Genomic DNA, 10,892 nt, shown 5'->3' on the forward strand with positions numbered 1-10,892 from the left:
CTTCCGTGAACACAATGATGTCCCATCAGGATAGTGAGGGCTTTATTGCTTGTTCATCAGATAGATTATGTATTTCTTTAATACTTGGAAACTTGACTTGTATTTATGCTAAAAGCAGCTCAGGTGTCATGAAAATCACTAAGGTAAACTTTAATCATATACCACGAAGTGTGACAATTTTATTTTCTCTCTCTTTCCTCAGATATATTATCAGTTATTTCTTTAATATATTGAAAGCTGGTGTGAATTATTGCTAAAAGCTGTTCTTGTCTCACTTAAAATCACTAAGGTAAGCTTTAATCATATCACAGGAATTGTGATGATTTTATTTGTATATAGTCTTTTTTTTTTTTTTAGGGGATAGCGCGAACGCAGTCCCCCACTACCACAAATTATGCAGTCGAGTTTCCCACATTTGGGGAAATCGCAGGCGTCAGCACACCCGGAGTGCAATGGGTGAGCCTCGCCCTGGGAAAACCACCTTCGTGATCATGGTATCTCCCCTGCCAGGTTGTATATAGTCTTACACATTTTCTTGTTATTGGTAACTATGTAGCTTTTATTTTAAAGTGTGATTTGCTTTTTTTAATTTCTGGAGTCAGGAATGGATGAAATCCAACTGCAGTCTCCAAAACACTCTGTTCCATCAGACGCACACTAGGAAGTGGCCTGCTAAAAGGCTAGTGGCAGCTCTCTGATTTCTATGAAGCAGCTGGAGCCCAGAGATGCAAACCCTCACTGTCCTGCTGGGCAGAGTCCTGGGTGTGGTGTCTGAGAGGAGTGCTGGGGGCTGTCTGCTCAGGAAGGATGTCTCTGTCCACTTCCATAGGTGAATCCTCATTGATGTTGAGAGACAGCGGCATGGAGTATGAACCCTGCCATCCCCTGCTTTTCCTCAAGGATCCTCCAGATGCCCACCCATTAAATACCCCAGTATTACCCTCAATCTCTTACTCAATCTGTTCTAGAGCTTATGTCCCACGGGGTGGAAGCTCTTCTTAGTTTTTCCTGTGATCTATTATCTCAGGCACACAGAGAGAAGCATCAACCCTGAAGGTGGCAACCAAAACTTGGAAAAAGAAGGGAATCTATCATTAGGAAGACATAAAATATTGGAACAGGACTTGATTTTAAAGCCTGATCCTGAAAGGAATACAAAAACACATGTAATCTGACTTTCTTAAGAAACATTCTCGGAAAATATATAAACAACATATATAACCAATAAGGAACATTGCTAAAAAGCAAACAAACAAAAACAGACAAGACGTATCACCAGAACAGTCAGACATATGGGGGGAAGCACAGGATAAGAACTTCAGCATTGCTTGTCATTAGATGTAAGGTTAAGCAATAAGATACCATCACACACTGTTTGAAATGAATGCCAAAAACCCAAAACAAAACAGCACAATTAAACAGGCAATTGAGAAGTGAAGGCAACAAAGACACATCATATCTAATATGTTACTCACTGCATTTGTAGTTGTTGGAAGGCCACAAACACAGCATTGTACTTCAGAATATGATCAAGAATATACATTAACTATATTTATAGTTTATTTTTCATCTACAATGATCACAAATATATTTTAAGATAATTCTGACGGTTTCTGAAAATTTCTGTTACCTAATTGATTGATAATGGATTGAATTGTAACTAAAAGTTATAACTAAAACTAAAAGTTGAAGAATTTGAACATACTTTCACCCTAATCTTTAGAAAAACAATATTCTTATAACCTTTGGATTCAGTGATCACAGCATAGAAATAACTGTGTCCACTCTTTACTTATTTCATTTGAGAATACAATAGTATCTCAGAATCATAAGGGTTTTAGGTGTACATCCTCCAATGCAAATAATTTGTTTTTTCGTTGTTGCATAGGAATTTTTATTGGATTCAATAAGGGAATCATTGATGATTTACCGTTGTTTATGCCAAACCCCCATCTCACTGCCATTGAGTCGATTCTACGGCATCACAGTCCTGCAGGGTAGAGCACAACGGACCCTGTGGGCTTTACTACCTGCTGCGCCTGCAGTTAGCAGCCCAACCTGAAATCCACTGTGTCACTATGGCTCCTTATTTAATCATAGTCTTTTTGATTTATTTCTTACACTTGTCCTTGGCTTTGCGTTGTCCCTATAGGTTTTATAATAATTAGAAATGGCAGATTTATTGAATTTTAAATCATTTTAACACTTCTTAATAAAATAAAAATAATATGTTGTAAGATAGTATATTGTTAACTAAGGCAATTACATCTACTCACCAAAAAGACTTTCCGATTTCTGCCCCTCACTGCATTAGAGATGTTGGTAGGTGTTGTTGAGTCAGTGCTTACTCATAGCGGCTCTGTATAAAACAGAACAATAACAATAATCCCCAGGCCCTGCACCATCCTCACACTTCTCCCATGTGTGAGACCATTTTAGAACCACTGACTACTCACCTGATTGAGGGTGCTCCTCTTGTTGCTGGCACTCCAGTGCAATGGGAACTTCTTCCCTAGGGACTTGTCTTCCTGATGACGTGCTCAAACCAGGGGAGAAGTGTCATCCTCTCCACTTCTAACCAGCATTCTGTGACACTCATTTGAAATGTCCTGCTATTGTAACACACGTGCCATTTTCGAGGGATCAAAGTTGTCTTTCCAATGAGTGTTTCCTTCAATGGATGATTTCAGAAAGAAGTCCTCCAGTCACTCCAGGCCATTCCATTTGACCTTGTCTCACAAGTCAGGGCTCTCCCGATGCCCAGAACACTTATTTCTTTATAAATGGAGACAATGGGCCGCATGATTACGGGCATGGCACAAAGTCAGCACCAGAAGTCACAGCAGTTATTTTCTGACACAGAGCTCATCAGTCACTCACTCCTCAGAGTCAAGGAGCGATGCAGGGAGGCAGCTCAGAGGACCTGACCCTGCACTGTGAGATCAATGCACCGCCTGAGCTCAGGATATTTAAAACCACGGACTACATCCATGAGTATGGACATGGACATGCCTATTTTTCTTTCAGTGTCCACAGTCTTCCAGTGACAAGTAGGATGAGAATGTTCATGGTGCTCTGTTGGTCAAGAAAGAAAAAACATGTAATAAAGAAGATAGTAAAGGGTCATGGTGATTTGTACATTCTACTTCAAACATAGAATGTTGGTTGTTCCTTTCAAGCCTGCATTGAGAAGGAAAAAATTTAGACAGAAAAAAAAATGAAAAGGCCAAATTGTACCTTGGGATGCTGAGAGCTAACAGAGGAAGCCTTAATCCCAACAGGACATTCTGTCATTCATCCGTGCCTATCTAGGGTTGGCTGGCTGTTCTCTGTGGGTCCTGCGTGCCCCCTGGTGCCCAATGACTTCCCTGCAGGGGAGGTTTGTGTCTGGGCTCACACTAACTTCCCCTCACTGTGCTCCTTGCACAGTAATACATGGCCGTGTCCTCAGCAGTCACGGAGCTCAGCTGCAGGAAGAACTGATTCTTCGATGTGTCTCTGGTGATGGAGAGTCGACTTTGGAAGGACGGGTTATAAGTTGTATGACCATCATACCTTATCCTGCCTATCCACTGCAGCCCCCTCCCGGAGGTCTGGCGGATCCAGTTCCAGCTGTAACTACTGCTTGTGATGGAGAAACCAGAGACAGTGCAGGTGAGGGACAGTTTCTGCGAGGGCTTCACCAATCCTGGGCCTGATTCCTGAAGCTGCACCTGGGACAGGACGGCTGTAAATAAAGATAATTGGTCTCTATCAGTCGCCCACATTCACAACCATCCCCAGATTCCACACTGATATCTGAGATCCTCACCTTGGGGAACTGTCACCAGGCACAGGAGAACACATATCAGTAGCATCTTTAGACCACTGCTGTACTTTCCTAAGGGACCCACAGCCCTGTCAGAAGAGAACTGATAGTCTTCAATGCTCAAGACCGGGATTTTAACCTAGTGCCTGAAGAATGATTTGCATAGGAAGGAGGCCTGTGCTTATAAACAGTGTTTCTTTTGTTTCTTCTAAGGCCATTGTAGGCTAATTCTTATTTTGAACTCATCTGTGTGTTAGCCTGCAATGAGAAAGCACTTTTCCTAAGAGTTACCTGCGAATGGTCAAAGGACAGTCCAGCATTTCTGAGCCCAGTATTCTTTCCCTCCAGCCCTTCATTGCCCTGCCCTGACTGAAGGTCCCGTATATCTTGTGCATCAGAGACAGGACAGTATAGAGTTCCTTGAAACCATTAGGTTCACCCCACAGTGTCTCCATTACCTCACACTCTCCAAACACATTGCTTTTTTTATACACTGATGCCACTTAATCAACCTCCTCAAAGTCCTTGGTCATTTTCATATGTGGTAGATATATGTTTTAGAAGAATTAATATGAGGCTGGTCCCAAGGAGTTGGGGATTGATGATGCCTCAAATATCCACCTCTTCCATGATGCCATTCTGTGCCCTTTTCCACCCCATCCTCCCTTGAGTATATTTCCTCATGTTTCTGGGCTCTGTGAATTGTTGCAATGTCCAACAGAAACTCATGAATGCTTGAGGAAATGGCTCACATGGTGGTGGGTGCTCACCAGACCATCTCCCTAAGGTCAGGCAACAGTAAACTAGGGCCAGAGGCTGTCCTTCCCTTCTGTCCCAGTATTTTATTAAGGCACAGATGCCCTGAGGCCTCTGGCAGGATGTCTGCAGTAGGCATTGGCCTCCTACTAATGTTCATCAGCCAGGTCTTTCCCATCTTCGCCATGATCATCACAAACCCCACTGCTCTTATGAGCAATACCATCACTGCATCCCAGTGCCTGATGGCTAAGGAAAACCTCAGTGTAAGTTAATTGATTCAAGTGCCATCGTGTTTCAGGTAAGAAGTTGCCAACTAGAAAAGTTGGTCCCAAGCCAAGACAAGGTTTTAACTCTGTGGCCTCTAAGAAATGCACGATTCTGAAGAGAGACCCCTTTGTTTGGCAGAGAACGTTCAGAAGGGTGCAAACCAGTCAGGTGTCATGATTTCACGTGTAGAGATACAGCAGAGCAGGGAGTCGGAAAGAGTTGTTTAATAGACAGGACAGAGTAAGAATATGATCCAAAAACAGTGTTTCAGATAGTGAACCAAAATACACTGGTTAGAGACACAAAGGTACTCTGGATTCAATGCGGTTCATTCAGGTCCTTAAAATCTAGGAAGGATTACAGACCATTTTAACCCTTCTTTACCCAGGGGACTCTGGCTCACATGAAATTTGAGCATTTACAACCAAAGTTTACCTCTCTATTTATGCTTTAGGTATGACCCCTTGATAACTGCAGGGATCACAACCTTGGATTTATTACCCAAACTCACAAATTGTCTGATTTTGGAATCATTTGCATATTATTGACCATGAAATCAGTAACACTGTCTTTAAACATGCATTTTTAATGTTCAATTCCCGTTAAGATTTCTTTCTCATTTATATCCACCATGGCAAGCATTTTCTCCAGTCTTACAGTTGACACCACTTATTTACTGAATGATTAAACTGTCTGTATATCTCTAAATTAGTATTTATTTTACCAATGTGGAAATCCAAACACAAGGTGGTGGTCACCAGGGCTTTACTGAGCCAGAATTTGCTGAGGAAAATAAGGAAATGCTGCAAAACCATACTAATGAGTTCACTAGAATTCATGATTTCAAGCAAATGATATGATGCTATTTTCAGTTGAAGATCTCTGGAGTCGTTCAGTTTCCACATACAGACTGGTATGGCATTACGTGAATATGGTCATTCCAGCACACACTCACCTCATAATATCTTGTTGCTGGCGGTTGGCAGGACAATTCAAGGATCACACTGTGATGTAGCTGCACACTACTCCAGGTCACCTCCATCTCTAAATGTGAATGCCACGATTGTCTAAGCTAATCCCATGACATGGGTTAGAATGGTCCTTCTTAAGTGGAAATCTGTTGACATTATCCCTGTGCACATAACTTTCACACTAACTATGCTACCTATATGCTGACTGAGCTCACAAATTCTCACTGCACTCTGAAGAAGCAACACGTTGATCTCTAGATTCACATGTTCTGGCCACTAACTAATCCCAACATTCCGAAAAGTGGAAATGATAGAATGTATGGCTCCAAGGAAAATAAAAATGCATTTGCTCCAGGTGTGGACTGTTGTACAGTAAAACTTTGCAGTACAATAAATCTTTACAGTATAAAACTTTGTAGCTTAAAATTACAGCTAGCTGTTTTTTTTTTAATTTTTTTTTTATGTTAAGACCTGGGTATAGCAGGGAGAAGGTTTCATCCTAGAACCCATGTCGTGCCTGTTTGAAAATCTTCATGGATGGATGGTGACCCTTCTTCCAAGAAGGTACTTTCATAGATCTGGCAAGCTGCCCCTGGCTGGAAGCCTGGAATGCATCTAAGGCTGAGGGTCAAGCACTTGTTCCAGCACCTTGGTATCTCCTTTCGACTCAGCTTCCTCCCAGCATGGTGCACAGGTGTCTCCTGTAAGCTGAAATAGAAATAAGGTGAAATTTAAATTGTATTAATTAATTAATTACATTTGGATTCAAATTAAATAATTGAATACAACTATTTAAATTAATATGCACCTATACATTCTGACACGTGTGCATTTAAAAATCTTTGTGAGGGATGGGGACAATTGGCAATCAAAACACAAGGCAAACAGTGGACAAGAGGTTTGCTCAAGAGAAGTACCTCTCCTTACCCTACACAAGGTAGCACAGTGCTCCAGGCCCTCAAATGTGTCCTCTGAAACCCATCACCTGTTGTCCTAATTTCCAGCCAGTGTCTGAGGATGTCAAGGGGATTAAGAGAAGCCGGCTTTTGAGATACACAGGACAGCTCCGATGCACAACTATTGCTTGAGGACACTGTGGTGTGCTTGCTGGTTCATGCTGGACTGAGCTAACTTTATGGAAATCCCAGCCACCCTCTCCTCCCAAGACCCTTACTGGGCACAGATTTGCATCATGGATGAGGAATCCCTCATCTTTGCCTTGTCCCCTCTGTGTGTGTCTGACTCCATATGTGTCCTTCTTCACTTTGGAAATGGGAGCCTGTTTTCTCCCCGTACAGTGAAAAGATTATAATTCAGCGGTTGATACAAACCCTCCCATTGAGAGAAGCTCCAAGGGAAATTGTAAGATGGAGAGGAACCCAGACATTGACAGGAAGCCAGCTCTGAACTCAGCTCCACACTGTCTGCCAGGACTGAGACCTGTGGCTGAGATTCCTGAGCAATCCCCGATGCAATCCCTCCCTAAAGGGTTGTTTGTGTACAGACTCTTGCAGATAGCCTTTTCTGTGTCTCCATTATTGAAATAGAAGGTTGTGTTTTCAGTGCTGAGGCTGTCCATTTGAAGATGCAGAGTGTTCTTGGCTTTATCTCTGGAGACTTTCAATCTGGTATTCACAGTGTGTAGGTAGGATATGGAATAACTATTACTCACTTCAGGCCCTTCATGGAATTGGCTGATGCCATCACTGCTGGGGATGGGTCCACTGGTTGGACAGGAGAACCTCAGAGGTGCCCTAGTCTGCCTCAAGTCTCCCAGAACCCACAAAGTGTATTGAAGGCATGCAAACACAAAGACATCCTGATCAGGAAAATCATCACACATGGTGTCACTCTCTGGTTCAACACATTTTCTTTTCCTTCTTTAATATTGCAACATGAGAATCTCAGGCCAACAAAAATTCCACTGTGACTTATGTATAATCATACCTTTCCAGTGAATGGTGAGACCTGGGCATCCTATGGGGTGTGTCCTTCCTCCTAGAGTTAAAGCGCTGGACTAGTCTGGTTTTCATCAGCAGAATAATGTGCCATTGTGTGTGTAATTTACTATAAAAATAGCTGAGGGCAGATATGAGTGTCCTGGAGGAAGTAGCTGGCAACTGAATATGTGGGAAAATATGATTTCTTATTATCCCAGTTAACTGTAGTGGTTAAGTCACACAGAGACCAATAGAAACAGAGAATACCTTATGACTTATTTATCCAGAATATAGCCCCTCTCATCCGTAAGATACAAATACCAAGATGTACAAGCTAAAGGCTCCAAACAGCAAGTTATGGTCTCATGTGGTAATCTACAGCAACGGAGGGGGAAAGGATGAGGTTAAAACAGAAGAAGGTCTATCATGGAAGGAGAGCAGGAATTTCTCCAGGGTCCATATTGCCCCTGAGAGAGAAAGATGGATGTTTTTAAGGCCACACCTCAGACTTAGATTCACAATGTTTCCCTAAGAATGATGAAGTCAGAAGATCTGTTAATCACCTCTCGCTTTAGCAAAGCTCCAGACAAAACTTACAATCATCAAATATAAGAACCCTGGAATCCACCTGAGGGTGCATTGTTGTTTTCCCCTTGTCAGACCAATGCCAAGAGAGAAAGGAAAACAACAGCACATCACTAGAGGCCAGAAGTCTTTGGCATCCAGAACAGAGAGAACTTCCAACAATGATAGCTCTGAATTGAACCTGTAATACCATTCCCTCCTCTGATCTTGGTTTTACCACTTGAAATAATTCGATCATACTCTGAAGCCCATGACTTTGGAATAACAATCACCTGTGCCTCCCATACCGAGGACTTTCAGATTTAAGTTCAACAGAGTAGTTTGGTTCCTTTGAGAACACCATCACAGGAGACTCTATGAAATTGAAGTAACCCTGGGACGCTGCTGAATGTCAGAAGCTATTTCCTATTTCCCAATTCCTGCTAGCTGATGAAGTGTCCAAATTTGAGTGAAGCCTCCACTGCAGGTGTTTTCTGTTTTCTTTTTGCTTCAGTGTTATTATTGTGTGTGTGCATGTGTGTGACTGTCTAGTTTCACTCATGCCTATGTCATAATGTGCTTCGTAGTCTCTCTAGTATGTTTTACACATGTATACTATTCTATTTTGTGTACGTAAGAAGTTTCTATATTTTGAATAAATGATTGTCAGGAAACCTCCCAAAGTGATGGAAGAAAATACTGTTAAATTTTCAACCAAGAATGTAACACTTAATAGTTACCTTTACCCCGGCCCAGATTTCTGCTGAGTCTGACTGGAAAGTATTTAGCTGAGCATCATGAGAACTCTGATGCAGGGACCCCTGACAGAGTCATTTCCTGTCCTTAAGGGACAGACTGCTTGTTGTTGTAGGACAGACTATAGTCTCCTGTTACAATATGATTATTGAATTCACAGATATCAGGAGTATACACAAAGTTATTATTTTTTAGTTAGAGCAAGATTCCCTAGAGAAACTGAGATTTAGAAGACTCCACAGAGCAACACAGGAAACCAGCCTTGAAGCTCCAGCTGCACCTGCTCCTGGGTCTGCCACCTATTGGAGAGCAGTCTCCTCCCTGCAGGATGGTTTGTTCCTCGGCTCTCACTGACTTCCCCTCACTGTGTCTCTTGCACAGTATTACATGGCTATGTCATCAGCTTTCAGGCTGTCCATTTGAAGATAGGTTGCATTCTTGGAGTTGTCTCTGGAGATGGTGAATCAGCCCTTCACGGAGTCAGTGTAGTATATACCACCATCTGTATTAATACCTGAGGCACACTGCAGGCCCTTTTCTTGAGCCTGGCGGACCCAATCCATGTCATGGCTATTGAAGTTGAATCCAGATGCTGCACAGGACAGTTTCAGAGACACCCACACACCCCCGGCTTTCTCACATCACCCCAGACTTTATCAGCTGCACCTCACACTGAACAACTAGGCACCGTGATTAGATGGCACACGTACGAACTAAATCACTGACCATTACACACACACACAGCAGGGCACACCACAATTACCACGTAAAATCGCCAAAATGAAAGCCAAAGTTGCTGCAAAATTCATTGTGTGTCCTCTGGACTAGCTCCTGGCATGAAATGGTAACAGCAAGACCCGGAGACTGGACTGTCCTCTGTGATCTCCCACATCAGGGGCTGTGGCTGGTTTCCCAGCAGGCAGAGAGCTGCATTTGCATCTTCCCTGATATTTAGAAGCAGATGAGTAGAGAAACTGTTCTCCCTCAGACTCAGAGAAACACAAGCATTCTCACAGGAAAACAGAGCTCTTAAACAGGCTCTGTACCAAGTATTGCTTTAATTGTTACACATTATTAATTTTTAAAGAAAGTAACTTTCAAGTTATAAGCTCTATATGGCAGACACAACAGTCTTTGCCATCTGAGAGGTCACAATGCATCCCCTCTCGTTCCCCTCAACCGCTGGATACGCATGATGACAGTGAGCAGCTCTATTATGTGTTTCTTGTGTGGGGACATTATTACATTCTTTTTTGCCTTTCAAGGAATTTCCCCTATTCAGTGATATTTTTAAACTGTGTATATGAAGCTGTTCATAAAACATGTCCATAAAACCTGTGGAATGGTGTCTCTTCTCTGGTATCTGATCTGGGAGATTCCAGTCCTCTTTCTTTTTGTCATGAGCAGGAAATCTGGGTCTTTATCACTTTAATGTGTCTTCTTTTTTTCATTTAATTGGTTTATTTACTGGGCGCCTTCTGTTTCATTTATGTGAGTTTTTATATGTATTAGTTCCTACCCACCCACGCCTGCCCTGCTAGCCTGTGATATGGCATGCTCATCTTTTGTAGTTCCATTAGATGGACACTGAGGTACTTAATTTCAGAGTCATATTTCTACATTATACAGATGTCTGTGCCTATGAATTCATCATTAAATTCTCTTCAGTTGAGTTGTGCGTTCATTGTTTTTTTAGTCCAATACAGCCATCCAGGGTATACAAAGCATTGAATATATGCCATAGCTATCGTTGATTAAAAATAGCATTTGTATATAAAACAGGTATGCATGAACACATACAATTTTGTGTATGCATAAAATCTGCAA

The 10,892-nt window shown here is 42.1% G+C and overlaps 1 non-coding gene across 1 annotated transcript; it reads right to left on the bottom strand.

Moving 5' to 3' along the window:
• Positions 1-354: 354 nt before the first annotated feature.
• LOC142444178 (U1 spliceosomal RNA) lies at positions 355-517 on the bottom strand. The gene has a single exon (XR_012783835.1). It is a non-coding gene; the product is annotated as a U1 spliceosomal RNA (small nuclear RNA).
• Positions 518-10,892: the final 10,375 nt, after the last annotated feature.

Source organism: Tenrec ecaudatus, chromosome 3 (genome assembly GCF_050624435.1).
Source record: "Tenrec ecaudatus isolate mTenEca1 chromosome 3, mTenEca1.hap1, whole genome shotgun sequence".
Lineage (NCBI taxonomy): Eukaryota > Metazoa > Chordata > Mammalia > Afrosoricida > Tenrecidae > Tenrec > Tenrec ecaudatus.